The following is a 17,376-nucleotide window of genomic DNA, read 5'->3' on the forward strand; positions in this document are numbered from 1 at the left end:
TGCCTATAGGGCAGACCCTTCCTTCATCGGCAGTGTTCATGGAAGGTCCCAGGCCTCCCTGAGGTGATCAGAGGCATATCTACAAGCACAGGACTTTGAAAGGCTTGAGTCTGGGCGGCTTCCTTTCCTGCTTGCTCAGCCTTTGGAACCTGGAGGAGAGCTTTTGCCTGGGTCACCCTCCCTGGCTGTGAATTGCCTGCCTTCCTAGTCTAGAGGCCTAGCCAGGGCCTCAGTTTGGTCCTTTATTGCCCCCTGGTGGCCATCTAGGCTTATTGCCTGTGGAATTGACCCCTTCCCCTCTCCCTATGAGTGACAAGACACTCAGGTGGCTACAGTGTTGTCCCAGAGAGGTATCTCATGGTTTACCCAACACATTTCAGTTTCAGTTGGTGTCTGGAACTTTCGTAGTACTAAACCCTTGTATACTGTGCTTTCCCCACATGCACATCCCTCTGATAGTGATGTCACCCTTGTATACTGTGCTTCCCCTACCCACACATCTCTCTGATAATGATGCAGCCTGGGGGGCGGGGCTTGATCAGGTTAGTTTTCTGCCAGTTAAAGAATTAAAAGGGAGGAAAATTCGTGAACTGAACAGGGAGCAGTAAAGAAATCTCAGACACCGCAGACAGGAACAAACAGAATCGGCAATCGAAGAAAGGCGTTTGTTTATTGGGCATGAGGAAACACATACATGCAGCTAACGCACAGCGAAAAGGACCCTCTGCAAAGCACAGGGGTGGACTCAGAAAGCTGAAAGCTTAGCAACTCTTGCTGAGGGCCGCCAGGGTTTTTAATGGCTCTGAAGAAGTTTCCTAATTTCAGTTGGTCACCTTGAGGACAGGATGGTTGATTGGCTGGCCTGTAATTGTCACGTAGCATGTCTTTGAACTGGTTGAGCCAGTTCATCAGCAGGAGCCTGCTGGCTGGGGGACAAAAGCCCACAAGGCTTTTGTTTTAAGCTGCCAGGCTTCTTTCTCAAGTCAAGAGGGTGAGGAAGAAAACGGCCACCTTGGAAATTTCCCACCTTTGTGGCTTAACCATGGCTCCTCTTCTTATCCGTCTGCCCACCAGGGAGTCTGCCTAACCCTCAGTCTCTTGGCCATTTATACATTAGGCATAGTGAGAGTAACAACACCCATCCTTGATGAACTAGAACAGTTTTAACAACATACTGACAGCATGGCAGTCGGCCTGACACCCGAGACAGCTGTGCGTACAGAGCCATGAGGTCTCCCTCCTCCTGGGGCCCTCACTGCAGCACACTGGGTGTGAGCCATGGTTTTGCCTTGCTCAGGAAGGATCCTCTCAGCCAGAGAGAGCCCAGTGCTGAGCATAGAGAAGCTGTGTGTAAACCATAGGGTTAGTTATACACTTTTACTTTCCACTTCATACGTGTTTGTTTTAAGTTGTTCTTCGTGTTCTGCATGAGCTTGACTTAAAATCTGAGGATAGGAGGAATAGGCCAGGGGCTAAGCATGGAGAGTATTCTTATAGAGCTCTGGAGTTTGGTTCCCAGTGCCCACATCAGTCTACTCACAACCACCTGTAAGTCCTGCTCCAGAGGATCTGACACATCTCCTGGGCTTGCAGGCAACACACTTAGGGGCACACATACACACACACACACACACACACATACACACACACCACATACACACATACCACATACACACACATACACCACACATATACATGCAGACACACACATACATACATATGCACAACACACACATACACATACATACACACATATATACATATACACATATGCCATACACACATACACACATGCACCACAGTCACACACACACTATACACACACACATACACACATTCACACACACCACACATATACAAACACACACACATACACATGTACACATATACATATGACAGTATACATACAGGCACATGCCCACCGCATATGTACACATACATACATGTACCACACAAACACACACATGTATGCATAATTAGAAATAAAAGTTCATCTATGGAAAGTGAGTCTGGGGCTGCAGAGATAGCTTTGCCATTAAGAAGACTTGCCATTCTTCCATGGGACCTGGTTCAATTCCCAGCATCCACATGACAGTTCATCTGAAACTCCAGTTTCAAGAGATCTGACACCCTCTTCTGGCCTCTACAGACATACATGCAGGAAAAACACACATAAACATAAAAATAATTCAAAACTAAAGTTGACACATGAAAGAAAGTCTGCTGATTCTCCAACCATCATAAATGTAAATGCGTCTTTCCTTCTCCATCTATATAGCTGGTTCCTTATTTTATACACCAAGACATGTTTTTTTTTGTTTTTTGTTTTTTTTGAAAACTGTTGTATTTTCCATTTGGATATCAGCTTGTTACCTGCTGAAGACTCAGGGCTGCTGTTTCTGTTTGGCACCCATCCTCAAAGCAGTTAGCTGTAGACCTATAAGACAGCTAAAGGATGGATTCCCAGCAAGGCTTTTGGACAGAGGACTTATAAATCGCTCACCGCCTTGACTTTGCATATCTCCATCAATGAAGACCCGAAGTGTGGCATCAGTGAGCGTCAGCTTTGCCAGTGGACACTGCCGCGTGTGTACACTGTATCCTTGCTTGGGCTGTCTTCTCAACAGGAGCCCAGGCATACCCTGAGCTGATGCAGAGCAGACATGCTTTTTTTTTTTTTTTACTAAGAATTTAAATGCAGTTTAACCTATGCCATGTCTTAGCTGGCAAGGGACTTGACCCAAGCTATGACGGGAGAGGACCGCTGGAATACACACAGTGGAATGAAGGCCTGCATAACCAGACACTTGTGGGGTGATGGGTGGTATCACTTGAGTCTTCTTTGGGTTAACACCAGGACTGATCTAAGTGGAGCATGAAAAGTACCTCAAAGATGTTTAATCCCACCAAGGTTAAGTTGTGGTTGCTGGAAAGGGCAGCCAATGGTGGAACCAAAATGAAGTTCTTCCTAATTACTTAGTTTCTTTGCACTTAGTTTCTCATTTATGAAAGACAACAATTGTATGAGTCTCTCCCACATCCCTGAAGTCTTGACTAGCCCAGCAGGTGGTCAGGGGCCTCAGGGGTCAGCACACTGGGGGCTCAGTGAAGGAGGGGCCTTCCCACCACTGCAAGCCACGCTGGCATTGGCTGGCACCCCACTGCCCAGCCAAGTGCAACTGCGTGCGTGCGCGTGCGTGTGTGTGTTTGAGAGAGACAGAGAGAGTCACCCCCCGACCTCAGTCCCCTACAAGATGCCAGGGGCAGATGGTGGACCAAGTTCGTGTGATACTCTATCCAATTTCTTTATGTTTGCAGAACAAATTCCAGCTCTTTCACCTATATATAACCAAAGATTTCCCCTCACAGTGTTTTCAACCAGCTTCTTGGTTTTTCCTAGTCCTAAAATGAAACAATACCTTCTATCTACCTTTTAATTTCTGGTGCATAGGATAGTGTGATAGTTCTTTAGTAAGGAGAAAATTATAGCAGGCAGACTCTCTGAGGTGCTGCTCCCACTTCATCATGTTCTTGTCCTATTTTTCTGAACAAGCACCATCAGAAGTACCTCTTCCCATCAAAGGAAGGCCACTTATTTTGACATTTTTAAATAGCTGTGATTCTTTAAGGTGCTTCCAGAACATTCTATTCTTCAGACTCTCTACAGTGTTGGGGTTTTTTTTTTTTTTTTCTGTTTTCTTATTCCTACACAGCCCTGAAAAATGCCCCTCTGTGTGGCAGGGTGTGGGGATGTATTAGAACAAAGGGGAGCCAGTGCAAGCACAGAGTGGTGGTAACTGCTTACTCAGGCAGAGAGCCTTATCAGCTCAGGTACAGGCTGAAGGGGCTGATGACAGAGGACAGACACCTGGGTGAGAGTAGCGCCAGGATCCTGAATAAGCACTAAGAAAGCTGTGCGGTAGAAGCCGGCTGTGCCACCCACCATCCCTCAACCCTCTGCTGTAAGTCCGCACCACCGCTCTGTGGGATTCCACCTGTTGGGACTCAGAATCAAACAAGAGAACAGAGATCACCTGGTGACTCAGGGGATTTGCTCACAGATGCTCGTGACAATCCAGTTTCCATTTCTTCTCAATTTGTTGCATTTCTGTATCCGTGCTTTATTTGCATCCCGTCTCTCAAACCATGCACATGTCAGTACAAGATGTTTTGTGACAGTTTATAAGATGCCAATTGACAGATCTTTAGGAATAGTTTTTTTTTTCATATTAAAAATATGTATATGAGTGTTTGCCTCTAGGTACATAAATGTACTATGTCTCAGAGGCCAGAAGAGGGCTTTGGACACTCAGGAACTAGAGTTATGGACTGTTGTAAGCTGCCATGTGGATGCAGGGAACCAACTCTGGATACTCTACAAGAGCAGCTTGTGTTCTTAACTGCTGAGCTTCCCCCCTCCAGCCTGAGATAAAGATTTTTGTTACCTGAAACCATCCTGAATGATAAAAGAACCATGGGAGACATCACCATCCTTGATCTATAGTAATAAAAATAACATGGCATAGGCACAAAACCAGACATGCCAGTCAATGGAATTAAACTGAAGACCCAGCCATAAATCCACATGCCTGTGGACATATGGAGTTCTGATAATGAAGCCAGAAATATGCAACACTGGAAACAAAAAGACAGCACCTTCAACAAATGGTGCTGGTCAAATTGGGCCGCTGCATGGAGAAGAATCCATACAGGTCCACACTCATCACCCTGCACAAAACTCAGCTCCAAATGAGTCAAAGAGTTCAACATACAACCAGATACACTGAGCTGATAGAAGAGAAAGTAGGGAATAGCCTTAAACTAATTGGTGCAGAAGAAGACTTTCCAAACAGAACCCTGTTAGCATAGGCAGTAAATGATAGGTTGTCACAGAATGAGCTAATGGATAAACGAACTTATATTATATAAATGCAGGTTTTATGGGAGCAGCAGGGGAGGGGGAGGGAGAGAGGCATGCTCACAAAGAGAGACTGAGAGGAGGGAGAGATAGAGAAAGGAGAAGGGAGGAGAGAGAGGGGGATCAAAATGTCTGGGTTATATACTGCAGAGCCTCTGGGAAAGGGGAGGCCCCACCTCTGGGCTAGGGCATCAGGGAAGAGGGCCGGGTAGGCCAGCCATGCCCTGCAGCAGCTAGGGACCTAACACTAAGATCAGCACTTAATAAATGGGATCTCATGAAACTGAGAAGCTTCTGCCTAGCAAAGAATACCATCAATCAGACAAAGTGGCAGGCAGCCTGCAAGGAAAAAAAAAAAAGAAAAGAAATTTATCAACTATGTATCCAATAAAGAATTAATATACAAAGCATATAATGAACTAAAAAAACTAGATATCAAGAAAACAAATCACCCAATTAAAACATGAGGTACAGATCTAAAGAGAGAATTCTCAAAAGAGGAAACTCAAATGTCTGAGAACCACATAAAGAAATGTTCAACAACCTTAGTCATCATGGAAAAGCAAATCAAAACTACTTTGAGATTTCCTCTTACGCCCATCAGGATGACTAAGATGGGTAACACAAGTGACAGCTCATGCTGGCGAGGGTGTGGAATAAGGAAAACACTCTACCAGTGCTGGTGGAAGTGCAAACTTGTACAAGTGCCATGGAAATCGGTGGGACAGTTCCTCTGGAAGATGGGAAATGATCTATCTCAAGGTCCAGCTATACCACTCTCAGGCATATACCCAAAGGAAGCTTCATTCTACCAGAGACACTTGCCTGACCATGTTACCCCTGTATCATTCATGGTAGCCAGAGATTGGAATCAATTTAGATCTCCCTCAGCAATTGAGTGGATAAAGACATTGTGATACATTTACACCATGGAGTATTACTCAGCCATTAAAAATGAAATATAAACCAGGAGTGGTGGCACACACCTTTAATCCCAGCACTCAGGAAGGCAGAGGCAGGCGGATCTCTGTTAGTTTGAGGCCAACCTGGCTTACAAAGCTAGTCCAGGACAGCCAAGGATACACAGAGAAATCCTGTCTCAAAAAAACAAAAACAAAAACAAAAAACAAAAAACCAACCAACAAACAAACAATGCCCCTATGCCAAAAAAAAAAAAGAGGAAAAAATTAAAATTAGCAGGTAAATGTTCATCCTGAGATGTAACCCAGACCCAGACAGAGAAATATGGTGTTATTCACTTCTATGTGGATGTTAGCTGTTAAGTCAATGGTGTCATAGCTACAATCCATAGAACCACAGAGGTTAAGTACAGAGTAAGGGACTGGGTGTGGGTGGGGTAGATAAATTTCCTTAGGAAAAGGAATTACAATCAATAGCTATAGATGGATGTGTGTGTGGGGTGGGGGACCTGGATGGGAAGTTAAGTGGGGGGGGGGGAGGAAGAAGGGGAGAAGGAAAGTAGTGCAGAGAGAGACAAATAAAATTAAAGGGGCCATTTGAGAGGTGGCATGGAAACCTAATAAAGTAGAAGCTTCCTAAAATATATACGTAAATAAGGACAATCTAAATGAACTCTCCAAATAATGAGCTCTAAGTGGACATCTCTTGTCACCAAATGAAGCCTGCAGGACCAGGATTAGGTTTGCATCTAATTGAGTTGTTGGCCAAAGCAGTCTCTTGGGAACCCCAAACAACACAGGCCAAGTTTATACGTTGCTCTCCATAAACTGATAGCAAGTTCCCATTGCTGAAGACAACACTTACACACCTCACTGACCATGAGGAAGACAAGCTGGTGCCTACACAGAGTCCTCATTTTCTACATGTTAGCATCTTTGGCACAGGAAGGGACTCTGCTTGCTACCAAAGGAAAAACATCAACCCAGCCGCAAACTCTTTGATCTACAGTGGTGTCTTGCCTGCAAGATGTGCTAGTGCAATTGTCATACAAATTTTGTGGGAGTAACCAACCTATATCTGATTTGACCTAGGCCCGCACCACAAGATGGAATATCTGACACTGTTTTGGTGACCAGGAATCTGAGACTAGATTCAGGGACCAATATTAAAACAAAACCAAAAAAAAGTAGCAATAAAATGATTCCTAATGACATTTCTGCTATGATCATAGATTGGTATCAGTGCCTTTGTCACATATTTCATGTTGTGGGCGGCAACACCTGACAGGAGAGGACCTGGTAGGGCTGCTCTATGCAGGGACCCAAACATCAGCCCGAGACAATCAGAAGTTCACCAAGCAGTTACCCTTGTAGCTATTGGGATGTGTGTGTGTGTGTGCGCACGCGTATGTATGCACTTTTGTCTCTGTCTGCTGCTAATGGTGAACTGTTCTTGCGAACAATAGATTTATGCTTTGCAAGTCCAAGAACAACTTTTGAGTATGACACTGGCTGTTTCTATGTGACTCTGACTAGTGTCATTCATCTTGCCAGGTGATCTGAAGGTTATAATACTGGAATTGCAGGCAACACAGTCTGCTGATATTCTCAGTGTCTGGACAACACTATACGCTACACTTTGTAAATGTTACACCTAATTCCCATATTCTTACTTACTCTTGTTTGTTAAGCAAAATTTCAAATATATTTAATAATTAATGGCTATTAAGAACATTGGACATATATTAAGAAAACTGTATGATTTTGGAGCATTTCCAGGCATCCCAGTGTCTTACTCTGATCATGGGACCTTTGGAAGTGGGAGGTAGTCTGCTCTGTCCCGTGAATGTTTCTTAGCCTGGTGTCTACCTGTCTGCCTCTTACATATGCCAGCTCCTTTGGATAACGCTGTTCGGCCAGCTTCCAGTGGCTTCTGCTCAGGCTGTCCTCCATGCCAGAGTCGGAGGGAGCTGACACAGACAGAGCTGCCTTCATGTCCTCCCCCATGGGAGACATTTTCATGACCATCTGCATTTAAAGATGCTCAGATTCACTAGTGATCTAGAAAATGAAATTGAAAACAGACTTCAGAGCATACATACGACACTGGCAAACAATGTACAGTCCTAGCCCACCAGGTCAGGGACAGGCTCACCCAGCCTTCGAGCTGCAAGCAAGTCACAATGACAACGATAGATGCCCAGCACTCATGGCTCAGCAGCAGCACCAGTGTGATGGTTTGTTTTTACCATTTATTTGGAACAATGAGAGCCACACAAGCAGATGTCACTCAGGCCCCTGCAGAAGTAGAGTCTCCCCAGAGTCCCCAAGTACTGCCCAACATGGCTGTCCTTCTCCAGTGCTGACTCAAAGGCTTCATTTACCAAGAGCTTTAAACCATTCCTTAAGAACAGGAGGTCTCCTATCACAAATATAGGGGAACTGTATCCCATGATCTCTATTTTCTCATTTCCTTCCTTCTGGAAACAATGGAGCGAGATCACATTATCTATAGGCCCATACAGACGTAGCCCAACACTCACGGCAACATATTTCCTGCTTTCTTGGATACCTGTGAGAAAATGATGGAAATAAAGCCAGTAGGCTGCTCTAGAAAGCACAGTGAGAAAAGGATGAAAATAAAGCCAGTAGGCTGCTCTAGAAAGCACAGTGAGAAAATGATGGAAATAAAGCCAGTAGGCTGCTCTAGAAAGCACAGTGAGAAAAGGATGGAACTAAAGCCAGTAGGCTGCTCTAGAAAGCACAGTGAGAAAAGGATGGAAATAAAGCCAGTAGGCTGCTCTAGAAAGCACAGTGAGAAAAGGATGGAAATAAAGCCAGTAGGCTGCTCTAGAAAGCACAGTGAGAAAAGGATGGAAATAAAGCCAGTAGGCTGCTCTAGAAAGCACAGTGAGAAAAGGATGGAAATAAAGCCAGTAGGCTGCTCTAGAAAGCACAGTGAGAAAAGGATGGAAATAAAGCCAGTAGGCTGCTCTAGAAAGCACAGTGAGAAAAGGATGGAAATAAAGCCAGTAGGCTGCTCTAGAAAGCACAGTGAGAAGAGGATGGAAATAAAGCCAGTAGGCTGCTCTAGAAAGCACAGTGAGAAGAGGATGGAAATAAAGCCAGTAGGCTGCTCTAGAAAGCACAGTGAGAAAAGGATGGAAATAAAGCCAGTAGGCTGCTCTAGAAAGCACAGTGAGAAAAGGATGGAAATAAAGCCAGTAGGCTGCTCTAGAAAGCAGTGTCGTCACGCAACATTAGAATCCAACATTATTAAATCAGCACGCCTCCGCTTTACAAGCTCAACTCTTGACTTCCTGAGTTCACATTGTGCTGTCTGGCCTCTTTGCCTTGGATGTGCCACCTTGGAGACCTAGCGTCCATGATCGAGAGGCCTCCTTGTATTTGGAGAAAAGTGGCTGTTAAAATCAAACACGTCTAGTTTGGAAATTTTGACATCAAGGCTTAGCATTCTCTGTTCCCAAGCCCATGCCTCTTCACCTATATAGCTAGAGAGGCCATCTTCCCTCAGCAAGGATGGGGTTTGCGCACAGGTAGCTTCCTTACCATCTGACTTGTGGTGCATGTAGGGGATCCATTGCTTCCTCTGTATTTCCCTGGTTGATCGCAGCTGCTTGAAAAGCTGAAAACTCAATTTCCTCGGGTGAGGCAGAAGGTCAGGATGTTGCCTTGGCTGTGAGGCGAGGCGGCAAACGCTGAGAGGTGGCCGTATGGGAAAGGAGCAGAGGAATGGGTGGCCATAAACAAAAGCCCTTGTGTTGGGAGTGTGACGACGTCATATGCCTCAGAACTGCAGCCACCCCGAACTTGAGGGAAACTGGGTTTGAATGAATCACTTGGCCACATTATAGGGACAAAGCTGATAAAAACCCAGAAACCAGCTGGCCTTAAATCACTTTTCATCAAACCTGGAGTCTCGGTTTCCAAAGTTAGACCAAGACTTGCATAGGCTTGCTATGGGACAGCCATTTATTTATTTAAAAGATTCACCTTCTTTTTAATTAAGCATATATATATATATACATATGTATATACATATATATATATGTATATATATATATAAAATGTACACTTGAGCGTAGGTGCCTTCAAGACCAAAAGAAGGTATCAGATTCCCTGGAGCTGGAGTTACAGATGGCTGTGCGCCACCTGACAGGGTGCTGAGAGCCCATCTTGGTCTTCTATAAAAGTAGGAGGTACAGTTAACTGCTGAGCCATCTCTCCAGGCCCCGCCTTGAGACGTTCATAAGCCCTATCTGGGCTCCCTCTGTATCTGAGTATCCACTAAACAGTTAATGGCTCACATGAGAACTCAGGGACTCCTGTCAATCAGTAGCAAGCCTCCAAGCACAGCAGCTCTTATCTGGGGATCTTGCATAGGAATCAGAGTCACTCTTCCTGCATCTGAAGTCAGCCCTGGATTTTCTCTCTCTCTTTCAGTGGTGAGGGAACACACTGTCATTGGCTCCCAGAACATTCCTCCTTGTAGCTACACCGATGTATCTAGTTTCCTCGGCTCTGTAAGTACCAGGTCATGAGCTGTCAGTACAATGAATGTAGTAAGGTCAACCTGGCATCAGGAAAGGACACTTTAGTCTGTGTGTTCTTCTAGTCAGTTCCACAGAAATAAACCACCTGGTGTGTGGTGTGGACCCTCTGCTTGTTTGCTCTCTGCCTTAGTACATAAGTTGACTTGGGAGTCTCCTAAGGCTCCTGGCTATAACAAGGCCACCCCAGGGACAACTGGCCAAACCCAGTTCCAAACATTACATCCTGTTTCCACATCAGGAGTTCTGAATCTCAGCTGTGGAAACTGTCGCCATGGTTGCAGTGAAGGGCAGGAAATTGGCTGCAACATTACCCCTGGTTGGAGATATAAGTGATAAAGAGTCCATGCTTGCTACAGAGAACCAACCTGGGCAGAGAGAAAGCCCAGTTTTATCATGCCTCACTGCGACTGGTCCGGCGCAGGCTCCGTGTGTGTGACTCTCCTGCCCTCTAGTGTCTCTGGATGATGTCTGAGTTGAACCTGGAAAAGCTTCTCCCCTTCCATTGGGGTCAAACACAGATCAGAGAACACAAACTCACCCCAGAAACCAAAGCACACTTGGGGAAAATTAAGTGAGCACCATAAGCGGCTGGACAGGGTAGAAACTGAAGACCAGAGAGAAAGAAACGAGATTCCGCTGCCCAAACCAGCCAGCGCATGGATTAGTCAGCTTGCCCATTCATTCCCTGGGAGCCTTCTATGCGTGACATTCATTATATGCTCTGCTTGCTCCTTAGATTGTTTCCTCTGAGGTTCCTGAGAGCAGTTCTCATTTTAGTCATTGTTCCTAAGCCCTTTAAATCCCTCAGGGGCACCCCCTCCACCCCCCCAAAAAAACCCTGCTCCGCTCACTTCTGCTCATCCAGTGTCCCAAGTGGTTTTCAGAAAGTGGTCTGTGTTTGTCCTAAATCAATATTTGTTGAATACAAAAATCAATGAATGAGTGGCATAGTAATTTGTTGGATTATTTATTCAACAATTATGGTTAATGGCTAATTAATTAATAACAGGCATGGCTACTTCATTATTCTCAGTGCTCGGGGTAGGCAGGTTGTTCAGCCAGCAGGGTTTAGCCAAGTGTGGTTTCAGAGTAAATCTCTTCCAACTGCTACCATTTGAAACCTGCTCAATTATTTCATTTTTGTGTTTTGAATTGTGTTCACTGCACACACTATGGAACGTTGGTCACTTGGGGCTGGTTTTTCACAAGTCTAGGGCCATTCCTGAACACAGGGAGGGGCTTGAGCCACAGTTTCCTGTGAGCTCATTCGATGGGGAAAAATCAGATTTCAGGGCCTCCGAAGAAAAAGGGGCCGTAGCAAGCCCCCCCATCCCCCACTCCCCCATCCCTACCCAACTTGCAACTGGGCTTGGTTTTCCACAAAGCTACACTGTGTTAGGCCAGCCTTCACAAAGGATGAAACAAAACCAGATCCTAGCTGCACAGTGGTGATGTGCCTCTAGACCAACTGCCTTCCAGAACTTTCCGCAAATCCCTCTGGAGGAAGATAATATTCCTGAAACCTCGAATGATTTTCAAGTTTTAAGAACATCAGCCTCGTACTTTACCAAAGTGCACGGTCTGGATCGGATTGCATCTTCCTAGCCACTGCAGACAGCAGGGGTAGACCTTGTGTGTGTGTTAGGGGGTGGTGTCCAAATCTGAGTTCTCAGGTCTACCAGGAATATGGTGACACTGCATTGTGACTTACACGGGGAGCTGCCAAGCAAAGAATTACCTTAGAACAGAAATACCAAATAAAGACTTGAAAAGAGAATTCCCAAATCACGATATAAACCAGAAGTCTAAGTCCTGACAGAAGCATGGAGACAGCTGCCCCTCACAAATAGTAAAAAGGAATTTAAAAGGACACATTCATTGAGCCCAGAAATTGAAATGAAGAATACACACACACACACACACACACACACACACACACACACACACACACACACACAAAGTCAGAAGTAGATTTGAAGAATCCATGACAGAATTTTCAAAACTAATTTAGGGAATTGAGGCCTGTGTTTCAGGAGCTCTGGAGCCCAAAGTCAAGATACTTACTGAGGAACCACCTAAGCACATCAAAATAAAAGCCATAAAATTAATAGTATTTAAATTTGTGTTATACTCACACTGTGGAATAGTGTATTGCTGTGGGGCTGAACAGCTAATAACAGCTTGCTACACGTTAAATCTCCAGGTGTAATATCTAGCAATATTAAGACTTCAAGTGAACACATATTGTGAATACATACAAATTTCAAGGTACAAAAAAAATTGAAATAAACCCAGAAGTTTATAGTGAACTAAACCAGAAATTTATTTAACTTTGGAAGAGTAACAGTTACTGGTGAGTAAGGGGAAAAAAACGTACTTGAGCCCCAAAGAGATTATGTTAAATAATAATATTATATCAGGAAATTTAAGTTTATGCAAATAAACCTATACATATTTATGAGAATTTGGATTAAAATGTGTTACTTTAGTACACCTAATATGGTATTTGATAAGATATACTAAATTAGAAATAAGTAATAAAATTATTAATAGGAAATTTTAATGTATGTGAAAAGTCAGCAATATTCTAAAAAAATTGTTAGACAAAGGAATTATAAATAAAATAGAAAACATTATAAATAAATGATAAAAATATAGTATATTAAAGCTTTGAGATGTTGCTGGTGATGTCCTTAGAGGAATGTGTACCATTCTGAGTGTGTATTTTAGTGAAAAAGGAGCCTGAAAATTAACTATTTAGCTATTGCAAGCAGCCTTGGAAGAGGGCAATTGAAACTCAGAGGAAGCAGAGAGAAGGAAATGATAAAAAAGAAAAATAGAGTGATTGACTAGAAAACAGAATAGATTCAACAAAGCCAGTATTGTTTCCCCAATATTAACAACACGCTAGCATTGACACTTATCCAAGAGAAATAAAATACAAGATACAATATCAGAGGTCAGAGGTCATGGAGATGAAACTGTGATACATTCTTACTGATGCAAACATCACTAAGAAACAACAGTAAGAATGTATCACAAACAATTTAACATTCATGTTCAGTCTAGAAATGAGCTACATAGCCCAACTTTTGGTTTGGAGTAAGTGAGTGGGTTAGCTTGTTAAGCATGCAGCAAGCAGATGTAGAACTGTACACAGCAAACAGCAGGTAGATAGCAAATATCAAAGCAGGTGCTTAGAGCATCCAGTAGAAATAACAGGGGAAGCCAGACTTCTGGACGGGGAGGGTTCTAGGAAGAGAGCTTTCTCACGGTGGATCGCTTCTGGCTTCCTGTGCCTGAGGCAGGTGCTTGTAAGTCATATGATGAACAAAAGCAACCACTCTTAGGACTGGTTTTTCTAGCTGCTCTCAAGGGTTCAGTTTCTACTGCTCTGAGCTGTTTGATCTAGGGAGAGGGGGAGAAGAGTCTGACCCATGCAGGACAAGGAACATCAGAGGACACTTGAGCCAAACATTGTAGACAGTTTACCATATAGCTTATGATACAGTCAGTGAAGCTGGAATAGTAGAAGAAATGGACAACACAGCTTCTCAAGACTGCTGTCAGAAAATCTCAGGTCCTGACCATTAAAAGTCTTTGCACTGTGCCATCAATGGTAAATCATTCCATTTAAAGACATGATACTGTTGGCATGTACAGCTCCTGATGATAGAACAGGAGAAAACGTGACCCAGCTCCTCTTGTAAAACTGTAACAAATAGGATGCTGCGAAGTGAGAGGAACCATAGACCCAATATCTTTTAAAAACTGATTGCAGAATGAACCACACAAATATCAGCAAGAAGAATCCAGCAAGACTTATGTAAATATAAATTGTATGTATTCTGTGTTATAAGACATGTTATATAATAAGTTATATGTAAGATATAGTCTATATGTGCATAGTTTCTAACATTTTGTGTATATTAACTAAAATTAATATAGAGAAGTAAATATAACTCATTTCTATTTGCTTGCATTTGTTTAAGTCCTGTGTGTGTGTGTGTGTGTGTGTGTGTGTGTGTGTGTGTGTGTGTGTGTGTATCAGCCAAATAGGAACTCAAGAGTTTTGGATTTTTCAAAGTAATCAGGGTGATTTATCACATTAATATGCATAAAACAAAAAACCACATGACATTTTCAAAAGATGCCTAAAAGGCATTTGATAAAATTCAATCATTTATGTTTTTTAAATCTCTAAGAAAAAAAAATTTTTTTTTGTTTTGTTTTTTGTTTTTCGAGACAGGGTTTCTCTGTGTAGCCTTGCTGTCCTGGACTCACTTTGTAGACCAGGCTGGCTTCAAACTCACAAAGGCCAGGCTGGCTTCAAACTCACAGTGATCTGCCTGCCTCTGCCTCCCAAGTGCTGGGATTAAAGGCGTGTGCCACCACACCCGGCTGAAAATTTTGTTATTCAAGTATTTAAAAGCTTATGTGGAATTTACTGAGCCTCTAGACTGTAAAATGCAGAAAAACAAAGCAGTGAAGCCGTCAAGGTTTGAGAGGAAGAAATTAAAAATCTGGTGTGTCTGCAACATGCTAGTTAAATATTAGACGTGCATGATTCCAAGATGTTATAGGACACACAGTCAATACCCATTGTTTCTTGCATTCCTATATGCATCCCATAAACAATTAAGCAATCAAATGTCATTACATATTTACAATAGCATTAAAGATAAATATTAGGTAAAATTTTAATTAAAGATATATAAGACCTCTACTTAGAAAACAGCATAATTCAAAGAAGGAAATACATGAAAGATTCTGCCATGTCCTTAGATTTCATGACTATTTTAAATAAGTTATTTTAATTTGATTTGCATGCATACATAATGGAATCTTGGAGTTATAGTGATTGCATACATCTTCTTACAGAAATTGGTAAACATAAAATGTATATGACAAGTAAAATGCTAAATGCAGCCTGAAAGGTTTTGCTAAAGGATAGAAGTGCATGAGTTGCAGCCCTGGACAGCGAGCATTAATAACCGCACTCAAAGCAGTGTGGGCAGTATACAGAAAAGTAGACTCAGAGGCTTGGACACACTTTGGTTTGTGAGAAAATGAAACCTTGTAACAATGAAGAAATGAGTCTTCACTTGATGCTTCTGGGTGCTCACCGTCCTTAGCCAGCAGGGAAATGTAAAGGAAAACTACCCTGAGCTCATACTAATGAAAACAAATGAATCCTGTGGAACACATGAGGGAAAAGGAAACCCATATTCATTGCCAGCAGGAGTGTAAATTAGTTTAGCAACTGTGGAATCAGTAAGAGATTCTTTAAAAAAAAAAAAAAACCTGAAAATCGAATTATCATACAACCTATCTCTGCAACTTCTGGGTACACAGCTGAGGGGTTCTAAGTCACTATACCTCAGAAACTCCTACGCACCCATGTTTATTGCAGAACACTGTGCATGATGGCTACACTATGGGATCCACCACCATAAATGGATAAAGAAACCAGTATGTATGTATGCATGTATGTATGCATGTATGTATGCATGTATGTATGCATGTGCACGCATATGTGTGTATGTATAATAGAGCTGTATTCACTCATATACAAGTAGAATGAAATTATGTTGTTTATTGAAAATATGTAACTGGTAATCATTAAGCAAAGTAAGCTAGGTTCAAAGGAACAGAAACTATGTTTCTCTTATTTGTGGGTCCTAGGATTTTATAGATACATAGAACCATGCACATGCATGCACACATATACACACACACACACTCACACTCACACATACTGCATATACCGTAAAGCAGAATGAAAAGTGAGTGAAGGGGAGAGACAAGTAGGAGGAGAGGAAAGAGAGAGGGGAGGTGGGGAGAATGTTCAGGATGCAAGCCGCACTCGACAGAGATTACTTTATGAAGCCCATCACCACATGCAACGAATATATGCCAATAAAAAGAAAACATACACTTTAGAAGGATTATGTATGGAAATATCATCAAATATGTTTAAAATTTTTAAAAAAATGTAATATAGCTTACTATTTGGGGATTTGGGTTCTGGAGTAAAATGCCCACGTTTAAACCTTAGCATCTGACAGTCCTGTGATTTAATATTTTCAATCGGTGAGAGAAAGGAGAATAAAATATGCTGTGTTATAAAATCCTTGATAAATTGTTCTTCATTAAAAATATGGATGTCAGAGGCTGGAGAGATGGCATAGAAGTTAGGGCAACTTGCAGCTCTTGCAGAGGGTGCGGCTTTGATGCCCAGCTCCCATGTTGAGCAGCAAGCACACAATAGTCTGTAAGTCTAGCACCAATGAATCCAATGCCCTCTTTTGGGCTCTGAAGACACTGCACACACAATGCTTACAATTTAAAAAAAACATATTTAAAAAGGAAATTGTGAATTTATATTCATTAAAACATGCCATTAGCAGAAAAAAAAAACAAACAAACTACAAAGTGTGAAGATACTTTTGCAATTTATGTGAAAAACACAGTTCTCATATCCATATCTTTAAAACACATAAGAAAGGCGGCTCAGAATAAGTAGATAAGCAGTATGGACTCACTAGACACGCCCAGATGTAAAGATGCCCCATGAGAACCAAAATCACAGTGGGGCTCTGCTGCCTTGCTACCAGATTGGCTGAGATGAAAATGACTATGTTATTAAGGGGACCAGGAACCACTAGAAATGTCACACACTGACAGCAGAAGTGCACCCTGGCACTAAGTGCACACTTAGACACACTGCCTAGCTGAAAGTTTGTATGTGTGAGTGTGTAGAAAAACGGAAATGTCTATAGCAAAAGACACAGAAATAAATATCTTTTTATTTTTCATGAGAGTCAGAAACTGTCAATAGCCTAAGCGTCTGGAGATGGGGCAATAGGTGGTGTATGTCATTATGGTGTTTTCACGTGTGAATGCTATCTAGCTGGTCATGGGAATGCACATGAGCAGTCATATGCCCCATCTCAAAAACAGA

The sequence above is a fragment of the Acomys russatus genome, chromosome 3 (genome assembly GCF_903995435.1).
Source record: "Acomys russatus chromosome 3, mAcoRus1.1, whole genome shotgun sequence".
In the NCBI taxonomy this organism is placed as follows: domain Eukaryota; kingdom Metazoa; phylum Chordata; class Mammalia; order Rodentia; family Muridae; genus Acomys; species Acomys russatus.